Source organism: Penaeus monodon, unplaced genomic scaffold (genome assembly GCF_015228065.2).
Source record: "Penaeus monodon isolate SGIC_2016 unplaced genomic scaffold, NSTDA_Pmon_1 PmonScaffold_45, whole genome shotgun sequence".
Classification (NCBI taxonomy): Eukaryota; Metazoa; Arthropoda; class Malacostraca; order Decapoda; family Penaeidae; genus Penaeus; species Penaeus monodon.
This window is the reverse complement of record NW_023659330.1, coordinates 238,033-252,909: the sequence shown is the minus strand read 5'-3', so window position 1 is coordinate 252,909 and position 14,877 is coordinate 238,033.

Sequence of the window (14,877 nt, the reverse complement as noted above, 5' to 3'; positions counted from 1 at the left end):
TCTCTCTATCGTCTACATATTTTCCCTTTCCCATCTGCCTAGGGCCCCAACCCTCCCCCCTCTCTCTCTTTACGAAAATGAAACCTAAAACACACACACACACACACACACCCCACACCCCACCAACCACCACACACCCCACACACACACACACACCCCCACCACACCCACACACACACACACACACACACCACACACACAAAAAAAACAACAAAAACAACAACAAAGGGATATGTAAGGGGAGAGGAGAGGAAAAAAAGGGGGGTGGGGGAAAGGATAAAAAGGGAAATTGTACAGGCAAACGGGTAATGGAAAAGAAAAGAGGGCATGTATATAAAGAAACTAAAAAGAAATTTTTGGGTACGTATATATTTGTGTGTATGTGTTATGTTATGTTTTTATGTTTAAAAATTTTTTATGTTTTATTATACGTTGGTATGTTTTATTTTTTTGGGCGTTTACTTTTTTTCACCCGAATACTTCTTTTCACCGGGAAAATTGATTATTCGTGGTAAAAAAATTTAAAATTGTAACTTTTTCCGTTTCAGACCCACCTCACTGCCACCCCACTTTTTTGCATGTGGAACGCGAATATATAGGGTGTTGAAATACGTTTAAACAAGGTATTTTCAAAAACGAACATGCTGGGTGTAGGTGTGGGAGTAGGGGGATACAGGGGTTGGGGAAGCTTTTTTAAAACCGATTGGGAGGACGAGCAAGCAAGCACATCCCACTCGCGAGCCCTCGCTATCTCCCTTTAATTGGGAAATTTTTTTAAATTCTTTTATTTCGTTTCCTTCCACGCCCTCTCTTTTCTTTTTTTTTGTTTATTTTCCCTTTTAAACCTCGTACTCCCGGGTTACGGGAATGCTTTTAATGAAAAAAACTATTATCGTGGCTTTTCCACTTAATGCTTCAGCCAACAAAGGGTTTTTGTGGGGGGCAATCATTAAAATTTACGAAAAACCCCTCTGTGATCTTTCCCACCCAAATTCCCCCGGTAACAGTCAAACTGCGTCCCCGTCCCGGGGGGTATTTATCCCGGGGCGTTCTAAATTGTCAAACGCTTGTTTCCTTTTTTAAAACCCTGGGTATGCATACCTGCTCTGATTTTTTGGTAAAAAAATCCTCCGGAAAGGGGAAACCTCGTTTATTTGAATTATTGTTTTTTTTTAGTCCCTTTGGACTTTATTTTTATGTCTATTTTTACTTCAAATTAAAGGGCCTTTTTTTTAAATTTAAAATTTTTGTTATTTAAAATTGAAGATATTTACTTTTTTTTAAATTTGTTATCTTTATTACGGGGGGGGTTTTATCATTCTTTTTAAATTTTTTCGTTACTTATCGGTTCTTTTCCTATTCCCTTTTGGGGTTTACCTTTACGGGTGTGGATTCTTTTAAAAAGGGGGTTCAAGATAATAAACGCTTGAAATTTCCGTACATAAGTGAATTAATTTTCCCTATTTCCAGGTCCCCGGGTTCCTTTTAACTTCACAGCATTTTTCCAAATTTATTTTCCTTTGCCTATACAATTTTATCATGCTTGGCGAAAACTAAATAAAACTCTTTGAATTTTAAAACCAAAAAAACGCTAAAATAGAAAAGGGGTTAAACCAGGGGGGCTACTTCAGCTTAAAAAATTATAAAAAACCCCTAAAAAAAAAAAATAAAAAAAATAAAGAAAAGGGGAACATCCCTAAAATAACGGAAAGTCCCCGGTTTTTCCTAAAAAAATTTAAATAGCCGCCCAAGTTTGCCACGGCGACCTTCTAACAGGGTTCACTTACTCCGCCAAACTAAACCCCCTGTCCTTCCCCTTAAACCCCCCCCCCGGAAACCCGCCCGCCCATCATAAAAGGGTTTTGGCAAAAAAAGGGTTTGCCCCCGCACTTTTATTTGGGCCCCGATTTTTCCCTCACACCCTTTTTTAATTTAAAAAGTAAAATTGTATAGGAAATTTATAAAAGAAAACCTAAACAAAAAAAACTAACCTATCAAAAACAAATTTAAATAACGTGGAATTTTAAAATGAAAATCTAAAAACCCAAAAAGGGTTTAAAAAATTTTAAAAAATAAAGTACCGAAAAATCAAACTAAGAAAAGGGAAATTTAAAAATGGAAAAATTAAAAAACTTAAAAGGGCAAAGGGATCGCATCAAAAAAAATTAACCCAGTAATAATAAATTTTTAAAACCCGAACCCCCCAAAATTAAAAAATAGTTCCCCTATAAATTAAAATTTTTTCCTTTAATTTTACCCCATTTCTAACTTGTAGCTGTTATTTTTACCCGGCCTTTTAAAAATTTCCCCTTTTGATATAAAAAAACATTTCGCCACGACGGGATTTTAATCGAAGAGGGGGAAAATGGGGGGGAGTTTGCGTCTGATAACGGAGCGGGCCAAAAAATACTATAAAAACATACATAAAAATACATAAAATACATACATACATACATACATACATCCCAACCCGACATCATCATCCATACATACTATATAATTATATTTTATGTATATATATAAATATTATATATTAATACCCCATATATATTAAAATTATAATATATATATATATATATATTTACACATCCTTTATCCAAAACAAAATTTATATCCTATATAATCATAAAAATACAATATATAAATATTTATATAAAAATATATATATATTATACATTTTTATGTGGGGTTGTGTTTTGGTGGTGTGTGTGTTTTGTGTGTTGTGTTTTGTGTGTGTGTGGGTGTGTGGGGGTGGTGGTGTGTTGTGGGTTTTTGGGGTGTGTTTTGTGTGTGTGTTGTGTTTTTTATTATTGTGTGTGCAATACACACACCACAAACACACACACCACACCAGTTAAAAATTATATCCATATTATGTATAATATATATTTATATATATATATATATTTAATATTTTGTGTGTGTGTGTTTGTGTTTTGTGTGTGTGTGGGTGTGTGTGTGTGTGGGGTGGGGTGTGTGTGGGTGGTGTGTGTTGGTGTTTTGGTGTGGGGTGTGTGTTTTGCGTGGTGTGTGTGTGTGGTGTGGTGTGTGTGGGTTTATACTACATTTTCATCCATATATATATTAAAAATATTTTAAAAATTATTTTATTTTTAATATATATAAATATATATCATTACATATATATAAAAATTATATAATATAATATATAAATATAATACATTATATATATATATATATATAAAAACTATATATATATTAAATTATATATAAAATAATATGGGGGGGGAGGAAACCTCTCAAAAAAATAACTGCACAAAAAAAGCATAAACCCTAAATAAACCGAAGCAAAGGGAGCCCCTGGTTACGGGCGGCGTCAGGTCTTTTCTGGGCAGAGGTGCTAAATCCCGGGTTTAAAAACATGCCCCACGTTGATGAGCCTTTGCACTATAATAAAGGAAAGAAACTAAACCGACTTCTAGCATTTTTTAGGAACTCTTTTTCATTAAAGGATTTTATGGGACTCTGATTTTTGGAAACTAAAGAGTTTATGAAAAAACGTGGGGTCATAAAAAGATAAAATTTGGAAAAAATTTAAAATTTTACTAAATTTAACAAAGACTATAAGAAAAAAAGGGGGGAATTTGTTTTAAAACCCCCCCCCCTAACTTAAATAATAAATGAAACAGTAATCTCGGGTTACTAGAAATGAAACAGTTAAAAGGGAGATTTGGGGAATTTGGGAAAGAAATAAATTGTATGAAATAAAAAAAACCAGTGGAAAAGTGACTTTGTAAAAAAAATAAAACCCAAAAAAAAATAGGGGAAAAGCCCTTTTACAGGGTCTATGAATTTAAAATAAACAGCCACGGATTCTTTTTCTAGGGGGACCCTCCGCGCCCCACCCGTCCGTTGACGTCACAGGAATGCCTGTCTAACTCCCCTTTTTCCCGGGGAAACCCTAGACTAAATCCGGGGCAGCCCGCTCTGACGTCACCATTCCCCACCGACCGAAACCCCGGGCGCCGCTCCCTCACCCCACCCATCCCCGCGCCCCCCCTTTTGGGTATAAGGGTAAAAAACCCTATTAAAATGGCTGCGGGGTTAGTTTTTTTTGGGTCGGGATGGTTTTCACTCTATATTAAATAAGAGTACAACAAAAAGGGAACACACAGACTTATCTCTTGGTAAATGCTGCGCGGGGTTCGAGGGCCCCGCACACAGTGCCCGTGACCCCGGACTTGCCCCGTGAGCTCTGGTCACGAACGGGCAAACTAGGTCTTTCTGTTTTAAGAAAGTGAGCGCCCCATCTCCCGGGAAGGGGGACTGAGCAGCGGGAGGAAGAAATGGGGGGATTGGTTTGAGGGCACCGGTCCCGCCCTGCTACATCGACTTTCCTCGGCCACCTACTAAACCCCTCCCCCCTCGAGGTGCCCAAGGGTGCCCAAATTTTTGGATGTCACTCTTTTTTCGCGTGCGTTGTTTTTTGGGTGAAATCTTCAGGGGCTGTTTTGTCCCTTTTCGTCCTTTTTTTCCCGGTCCTCGGTGAAATCTGTCCGCCTCACGTCCCCCACGTTCTCGAGGTCCGAAAGGTTTCCCCCTTGGTTTTTTGGATTCTCTAAAAACTTACCCCCGTATTTCTCATCCGGGCCCCTAACTGGGCATTATCTTTGGACGGCTTAATCCCTTTGGCTCTAAAGAACATCTGTCCGCGGGTTTACCCTTGGGGCCGCCCTTTCCCCCACAGCATCCAAAGGGAGCTTTTTTTCTGCAGCAGGGTCCTCCTTCGGTGCCGTTTTTCCTGGCTATAAATAGTCGGGGAACCAATCATCCCCTAAGGGCCAATAGAAAGAGAAAAGAAAAACAGAGAAGGGGGGGTTTAATTCCCAAATATCGGTTTTTTTTTAAAGTTGGGGGTTTTTAAATGTTCTTTTTTTAAATTTTAATTTTTATCTTTTTTTTTAAAGGGCTTTGTGTTTTTTTTCACAAAGGAAAGGGAAAAAATGGGGGGGAACTCAGTACGATCCACAGGGACCGGGCTTGAACTACCAAACCCCCTCTGATAGATATGAGGGTAGGGTAACGGAACGACAACGGCAATCCCCCAAGGATTTACTTGACAAGTGAAGAAAAAAATTAATTTTATTTACGATCCTCGTCACCCTGAGAAAAATTTTTGGGGAAAAGAGATTTCGTTTAGATCCTTTTTTGCTGGCACTAAAGGGCAGAAAAAACCTAATTTTAAAGAAAAGGTTTTTAGTGTCCTTTTTTTTTCCGTGGATTTGAGTGAGTGAGTGAAAAAGGGGTTTTGTGTGTGGGGTGTGTGTGTTGTGTGTGTGTTTGGTGTGTGTGTGTGTGCGCGACAGCAGCGTTAATTTGGGGTGAAAATTTAGGGGTGACCCCAACAAAGAATGAAACCCAAACCCCGAATAGAATGTTTAAAATTCAAAATTGAATAAATTAGATGCTAGGGATATAAAAAAATTTCAAATACCACAATTTATTATCTCTATTGATATGCGACAGAATTAAGCCAAAAATGGGTGGGGACTAAAAAAAAATAAATTTGCAGCATTTTAGCAAGCAAATCTTCTCAAGTTTTAGAAAATTTGAACTGCCGGGTTCGCCATGTCTAGCTATGCATTTTAGACCCTTCCCTCGGTAGGGGGGTTTTTATACCCCCAAAAAGCCCTCTTTGAAAACGAAACCCCCTCAAAAAAATTTTAATAAACCCCTCTTTTCTGCATATCTTGATGGCGCTCCCTTGGGATTCCCTATTGGTATCTAAAATCAACCAAACAAATTGGGAATTTTCCCAAAAATGCAAACGAATTCAAAAGGGTTTAGAAGGGGGTGATTAAAAACCCAATAATGATTCTAGCTTAAAACTTAAATCCCCCCATTAAAACCCCAAAGGGCGTAAATGCGGGGCACACGGACTCGAAAATTGCCGAAACGAACAAAAAATTTTGGTTTTTAAACCAACCTACTGTCGAACGTCGAGCGAGATCAATTAGGCGTTTACACAAACCCCCGGGTTTTTCGGGGAATTTCCCGTGCACTAGATATGTGGAGAATCTTATGCTATACCCAAAAAATATTTTTAAAATCGCGTTACAAGCTTGGTTTTAGTGCTGAAGAATGTTCACCAAAGAGCAAAGTAATTTGGGGCTCGTTTAAACCCCAAACGTCAACAAAAACAAAAACCAAATTTTTGGGGAAAAAGGCGTCCCCTCTTGCCCTTTTCCCCGTTTGCAACCCCAAAAAAAGAAAAGGGGGGTTGGGGGGGGGGGGAGGTCGGCGAAAGGAAAAAAAAAGCGGTTTTTCTATTGGGCCCTTTCCCCCGGCCCCCCAAACCGGGGGGGGGTTTTTTAAAAAAAAGGTTTTCATCAGGGCAGGGGAAGGGGGGGAGCAAGAAAGAAAGAAAAGAAATGATATTTGTGATAAGATAAAAACACGAATCTTTAAAAATTTTTTTGCAGTTGGGGAAAAAAATAAATTTTCTAAAAAAGGTAAAATTAATTTAAATAATTAACTAACGAACGTATTCATGTTTGTTGACCACTTAAACCCCATCACACGGGAAAGGGGATTGAGGTCAAAAGGATAGTTGGGGAAACGTGCCATTTGCTGTAACTTGCACTTTTTCTCAAAAAAACCGACGGCTTAACATTTAAAGGGGGAAAGGGAAAGGGAAAAAAATAAAAAAAGCCCCAAAGGGGTGTACCACGGGGTTTCTAAAATGTCTTCGGAAAAGGGGGGGGAGAGTTTTTTTGTTTTTCGGGGGTTTTGCGTTCGGCTGTGAGCCCCAAAGGGCACCGCGACCAAAGCTGCCAAACCGATTTTAAAAGGGCACAAAACCCTTTTTAATGGTGCAGGGGTTTTGTAGTTGTAATGATGGCTTCACTCTTTTTTTGTAAAAAGTCAAACTTTGGGAAACACCCAGACATGGTTCCCCTGGGTAAAACGTGGCCCGGGCCGCGATGGGCCCCCACACGGGACCGCTGAGTACGGACTTGGGAACGTCGAGTTTTTTCACGACTGTCCCAAAACTAGGGCATTTCGGGGGAATTTGGGGGACGAGGGGAAGGTTTATCTTCTTCTACATCGGAGTCCTCCCAAGCTTGGTGCAGCCGCTCGCCCATTTACCCTTTCCCTTGCCCCTCACGTGGTCATTTCGTAGTGCTTCCCTTTGACCCCACTCTGTGGGTCAAAAGGGGGGGGGGAGGGGAGGGGAATACGGGGATTAAATTGGGGAAAATGATAATACAAAAGGCCCCCAAAAAAAATAAAATTTAAACTACATCTGCAAAAGTTTTAAACACCTTCTTACAATGTAAAGTAAGTATACAACTGAGGAGTCCCCAAAAAATTTGTACAATAAAAACACAAAACGGTCTATGCAATAAAATAAAAATAAAAAGCGTCCTGAAACCCCCTAGCCGCAAAAATGGGGGTTTATAAAAAACCAAACCCCGGTAACGTGGGAAAAGGAAAAACAACCACTGCCCCCATTTCTGCGAAAGATTAGATTAATCAGTAAAAAGAATTTTTAAATCACAAACCCGTTGCGATTTCTAATATCATTGCCCAACCCCAGTTTTTTCTCTATGGTAAAAGGCCCTACTTTTAAAATAATATGTTTGCCTGTGACCCAAAGGTTTAGAGCGCCTAAAAACCCTTTGGGGGAAATAAAAAGTTTTTATTTTACTTTTTTTTTAAATTTTTTTTCCCTTATATATAAATATAAAATATTTATATTTTTATACAAAATTTTATGTTTGTATATATATATTATATATAATATAATATATAACTTATAAACAAAAAAAAAATTAACCCAAAAAAAAGCACAGCATAAAACAACTATTAAAATACGATTTAACTCTCAAACCTTTAGGGCGGACGAACCCGTCAGCTTACCTCCCCCTTAGTTTTCCATTTTTTTCTCTAACAAATATTAACGAGAGCACGGGAAAATTCCCATCGTTTAAAACCTCTGACACTGGGCTCCCCGCCCAGTTTTCCCCCCACACAAATTAAATAAACAAATCCCCCTTTCCAAAAAAAAACTCCACAGGAAACTGTTTCCCTCTTTTTGCGTGACCGTCAAAAGATTTCTGTTCTTTTTCTTTCTGCTCCTTTTTTCCCTTTCCCCCCGTCGCCGCTCGTGCGCAAAGGATCCTCCCCAAAGAACCCAGATTTTTGTCTTATTTTTCATTATGTTTTCTTAAAGACATTTTGTGTGTTTATTAAAAATATATAAATATATATATTATATTATAATATATATTTTTGCATATATTTTATATATATTTTATATATAATTTTATAAAAATATGTATATATATTTTTTATATATATATTATAGAAAAATATATTTTTATATATATACACACACACAGCTATCATTATTATATAATGTATATATGTTTAAAATGTAAGATAGAAAAGTAGATAGATAGGGACACACACACACACAAAAACCCACACCACACCCCACCCCACACACACACACACACACACACACACCCATACATATATATATTTAATATATATAAAATATATTTTATATATATTTTATATTATGTATTGTATGTGTGTGGGGTGTGTGGGGTTGGGGTGTTGGGGCCTATCCCAGCTTTCCTCTTCTTCCCAAACATCACATTTTCCCCCACTTTTTGGGTTCCCCAAAGGCCCAGGGGCCCCGCCCCTAACCCTCTGTACCCGTAGTGGGTTTCCAAAGGCCGATGGCACAAGATTCAACCCTTTCCCGGATCCGTTGTCCTTGTATATCATAAATTTGTTATTTCAAGTAGATTTAATTTTTAATTTGTTATCGTTATCTGAGGGTTTTATCATTAGTTTAATTTTTCGTTACTTACGTTCGTCTAGTCCTTGTTTACTTTACAGTGTGGATTCTTATAAGGAGTTCAAGATAATCACGCTTGAAATTTCCGTACATAAGTGAATTAGATTTTCACTATTTCCAGGTCACCGGTCCTTTTAACTTCACAGCATATTTCCATTTACTTTCCTTTGCCTATACAATAATTATCACTGCTTGGCGAGAACTCAATAAAACATGCATTTGAATTTCAAACAATTAAAACGCTAAAATAGTAAATGGGTGAACCATGGGGGCTACTTCAGCATTAAGAATTATATAAAACTAGAAAAAAAAAATAAATAAAATAAAGAAAGAGGAACATCACATAAAATAACGGAAAGTACCGGGCTTTCCTAAAAATAATTATAGCCGTCAGCTTGCCCACTGCGACCTGTCTAACACGATCACTTACTCCGACCAGCTGAACCCTGTCCTTGCCTTAACCACCCCCTCAGGTACCCGACCGTCATCATATAAGGTGGCTAAATAAAGTTTGACCCCGCACATTTACTTGGCCGACGGTTCTCACACCGTGTTTTAATTTTAAAAAGTAAAATTGTATATGAAATGTTATAAAAGACAACCCTAAACATAAAAACTAACCTATCTAAAACTAATTATAGAACGTGGGAATTAATTAAAATGAAAATACTAAGAACCAAAAGGTAAATAATTAAGATAAATACAAGTAACGAAAATATCAAACTAAGAACAGGAACTTAATAAATGGAATATATAAAAAACGTTGAAAGGGCTAAGGGATCGCATCTAGAAAATTAACAGATAAATAATAAACTTTTCAAACTGAATCCCCCTAAATTAAAATAGTTCTCCCTATAAATATAATTTTCCTTGATGTGAGCCCCATTTCTAACTTGTAGCTGTTACTTTTACCCCAGGCCTCTGACAAATTCCTGTGAGTATATAAAAACATTTCGCCACGACAGGAGTTAATCGAAGATGGGGAAAATCGGGGGGAGCTGCGTCTGATAACGGAGCTGGCCAAGAAATACATACATACATACATACATACATACATACATACATACATACATACATACATACATATTATACACATACATATATACATACATATATATACATATATATATACATATATATACATATATATACATATATATATATAAAATATATATATATATATACATATTATGTGTGTGTGTGTGTGTGTGTGTGTGTGTGTGTGTGTTGTGTGTGTGTGTGTGTGTGTGTGTGTGTGTGTGTGTGTGTGTGTGTGTGTGTGTGTGTGTGTGTGTGTGTGTGTGTGTGTATGTATGTGTGTGTGCATACACACACACACACAAACACACACACACACACACATTTATATAAATATATATACATATATATGTATATATATATTTATATATATATATATATTTAAATATTTGTGTGTGTGTGTGTGTGTGTGTTTGTGTGTGTGTGTGTGTGTGTGTGTGTGTGTGTGTGGGTATGTGTGCGTGTGCGTGTGTGTGTGTGTGTGTGTGTGTGTGTGTGTGTGTGTGTGTGTGTGTGTGTGTGTGTGTGTGTGGTGTGTGTGTGTGTGTGTGTGCGTGTGTGTGTGTGTGTGTGTGTGTGTGTGTGTGTGTGTGTATACATACATATACATACATATATATATATATATATATATATATATATATATATATATATAATATATTACATTACATATATATATATATATATATATATATATATATATATATATATATATATATATATATATATAATAGGGGGTGGGAGGTAACCTCTCAAAAAAACATAACTGCACAAACAAAGCAATGACCCTCAATCACCGAAGGCGAAGGAGCCCCTGGTTACGGCGGCGCTCAGGATCGTTCTGGAGCAGAGGGTGCTAAGAATCACCGGTTAACAACATGCCACCCCACGTTGATGAGCCTTTGCACATATAATATAAGGAGAATGATAACTGAATCCGACTTACTAGCATTACTTGAGGAACTCTCTTTCATTAAAGGGATATTATAGGACTCTGAGTTTAGAAACTAAAGAGCTTATGCAAAAACGTAGGGTCATGAAAGTATAAAACTAGGACAAAATAGAATTAGCTGAATTAACAAAGACTATAAAGAAAAAGAAGAGGGGAGATGTACGGAATTCAATACTTAATAATAAATGAAACAGTGATCTCAGGTACTAGCATGAAAACAGTTAAAAGGAGACTTGGAATAGGGAGAAATCATTGTATGCAATAAAGAAACCAGATGGAGAAGTGACTATTAATAAAAATGAAATCATAAGAGTAGTGGAAGAATTTTACAGGGATCTATGCAACTCAAATGAACAGCCACGGATTCTATTCTAGTGGCACCCTCGCGCGCCCCACCTCGTCCGTGACGTCACAGGAATGCTCTGTCTAACTGCACTGTCCCGCGGAACCCTATGACTCAATCCAGGCAGTCCGCTCTGACGTCACCAGTCACGCCACCGACCGAAACCAGCCGCGCCGCTCCCGTCACCCATCACCCGATCCCGCGCCCTCACTCGGTATATGGGTACAGAACCCTATTAAAATGGCTGCAGGGGTAGTTATATTTGTCTGATGGCTTCACTCTATATTGATAAGAGTACAACAATAAGGGAACACACGAGACGATATCTCTTGGTAAAGCGCTGCCTGGGTTGCGATGATCCGCACACAGTGACCGCTGAGCACGGACTTGACACGTCGAGCTCTGGTCACGAACTGTAAGCTAGGTCATTCTCGGTATAAGTAGTGAGCGTCCCAGCTGCCGGAAGGGACTGAAGCAGCTGGAGGAAGTATGGGGGGAGTGAGGTGAGGTCACCGGTCCCGTCTGCTACATCGTACATTGCTCGGCCTCCTACTCACACCTCGCCCTCGAGGTGTCAAGGGTGACCTAACTTTGGATGGTCATCTCGTTTTCGCGTGCGTTGTTCTTGGTGCATCTTCATGGCTGCTTGTCCCTGTCGTCCTTTTCTTCCTGGTCCTCGGTGTAATCTGTCCGTCCTCGACGTCCACACGTTCTCGAAGGTCTCGCACAGGTCCTCCTTGGCTTTGGATTCATCTAGACTTACTCGTAGTTCTCATCTAGGCCTAACTCGGCATCATCATGGGACGGCTTAATACCTGCTCTGACGAACATCTAGTCCGCAGGTTTATCCAGTGACGTCCTTCCCACAGCATCCTAAGGAGGCTGGTTCTGCAGCAGGGTCCTCCTTCGGTGCCGTGTTGACTGCTATAAATAGTCGGGGAACCAGATCATACACGTAAGGGCCAGATAGTAAGAGAAAAAGAAAAGCAACAGAGAAGAGGGGGTGTTAAGTACCACTAGTCGGTTATTTATTTAAGTTGGCGGTTTTTAATGTTCGTTTTTAACTTTATTTTCATCTTTTTTTTTAGCTTTGTGTTTTATTTTCACAAAGGTAAAGAAGAAAATAGGGGAGGGAGACGTCAGTAGCGATCCACATGGACCTGGTTTGAACTACCAACCGTCTCTGATAGATATGAGAGTAGATAACGGAAACGACAACGGCAATCCGCAAGGATTTACTTGAACAAGTGAAGAAATAAATGTAATTTCATGTACGAGTCACTCGTCACGACTGAGAAAATTTTGGGCAAAAGAGATACGTTATAGATCTTTCGCTGGCACTACGACAGCAACAAACCCTATTAATGAAAAGGTTTCAGTGTCTTTTGTTCTGCGTGGATGAGTGAGTGAGTGAGTGAATAAGTGTGTGTGTGTGTGTGTGTGTGTGTGTGTGTGTGTGTGTGTGGTGTGTGGGTGTGTGTGCGCGAAGCGAGCGTGAATGAGAGTGAAAGTGAGAGTGACCTCACACAGAGAATGAATCACAAAACACGAATAGTAATGTTCAATATTACAAAATTGAGATAAATTAGCAATGCTAGGTATATAAAATTATTTCAACTACCACAATTGCATTCATCATCTATTGATATGCGACAGAATGTACGCATTAATGGATGGTGACATAAAAAAAAATAATTCGCAAGCATTTTAGCAAGCAAATCTTCTCAAGTTCAGAAAATCTGAACTGCCGAGGTCGCCATGTCTAGCTATGCATGTTAGACTTCATCGATAGGGGGATCTTATACCCAAAATGCCCTACTTTGAAGCGAACCAAGTCAGGAAAATCTATAAATAACCTGCTCTTTTCTGCATATCTGTGATGGGCGCTCGTGGCATTCCCTATTGGTATCTACGAATCACACAATCACTTGGGAATTACCCAAAACATGCAAGCGAATTCAAGAGGGTGAGAAGGGTGTGATTAATAAGCGAATAATGATTCTAGCTTAAACATTAGTCCTACATTAATCAACGGGCGTAACTGCGGGTCACACGGACTCGAAAGTTGCCGATCGAACAAATAAGTTCGGTTTTACCTATACCTACTGTCGAACGTCGGAGCAGAGATCTATTACCCCGGGGTATATCAGGCAATCCTGTGCACTATGATATGTGGAGAGATCTTATGTTATACTCAAAAAAATATACTTTAATAAATCGCTTTACAAGCTTGGTTCTAGTGTGAAGAATGTGTCACCAATGAGCAATGTAATGGTGCTACTTTAAATCCCCAAGGCGTCAACAAAAAACAACAACCAAATTATGGGAAAAAACGAGCGGTCCTCTCTTGGCCCCTTTTTCCACGTCGCAACCAACCAGAAAAAAAGAAAAGGGAGGTCAGGTCGAGACAGGAAAAAAACAAGCGGTCATCTATTGACCCTTCCCACGGCCCAACCAACCGGAAGGGTGAAGGTGCAGTCAGGTCAGGGAAAGGGGGAGGAGCAATGAATGATGAAATGAAGTGATATTCGTGAAAAGATAAAATCACGAAGCTTAAATTTGTTGCAGTTGAGAAAACAACATAAATCTTAAAAACGATAGAAAGAATTAACTACTTAACTAACGAACGATATTCAGTTTTTTGGGACCACATACCGCGATCACACGGTAATGCGATGTGAGGTCAAAAGGATATTTGTGAGAACGTGCCATTTGCTGAAAACTTAGCATTTTTACTCAACAAAACCGACGGCTTAACACATTTATGGGAGAAGGAAGGGAAAAGAAATAAAGAAAAAAGCCCAAAGGGCGTGTACTCACGTGGATTTGTCTAGACATGTCTTGGGGAATGGTTGAGCAGTTTTTTCTTTTTCTTCGGAGGTTTTGCGTTCTTTGCTGTGAGCCCAAAGGACACAGCGACCACGCTGCCACCAGTTTATAATGGGCACAGAACCCTATTACAATGGCTGCAGGGTAGTTGTAGTTGTATGATGGCTTCACTCTTTATTGATAAGAGTACACACTAAGGGAAACACACGAGACGATGTCTCTGGGTAAAGCGTGCGCGGGCCGCGATGCCCCGCACACGGTGACCGCTTGAGTACGGACTTGACACGTCGAGTTCTGGTCACGAACTGCTAAAGCTAGGTCATTCTCGGAGGAAGTATGGGGGGAGGGAGGTGAGGTCATCTTCTGCTACATCGGAGTCATGCCAAGGTCTTGGTGCAGCCGCTCGCCCAGTGACCCGCTGGCGTTGCCATCAACGTGGTCAATATCAGTAGTGCTTCCCTTTGACCACAAATCTGTAGCTCAAAAGGGGGGGAGGGAGGGAGGAGAGAATACTGGGGATAAGTTGAGATATGATATGATAGCAACAGGCCCGCAAAACTAAAGATAACGATAAAAATACATCATGCAAAAGTTAATAAACAACTTCTTACAAATAGTAAAGTAGTATACAAGCTGAGGGGTCCTAATAAATAGTACAATAAAATCACAAAAAACGGTCTATGCAATAAAATAAACAGAAAGCGTCCTGGGAAACCCGTAGCCGCAAAAATGGAGGTTATATAAATAACAACCCGAGGTAACGTGGAAACTGGAAAGCAGTACCACTGCCGCCATTACTGTCGTAAAGATGTAGATTAATCAGTAAAATGAATTTATAAAACACACCTGTTGCGATTACTAAGTATCATTGCCACCACCAGT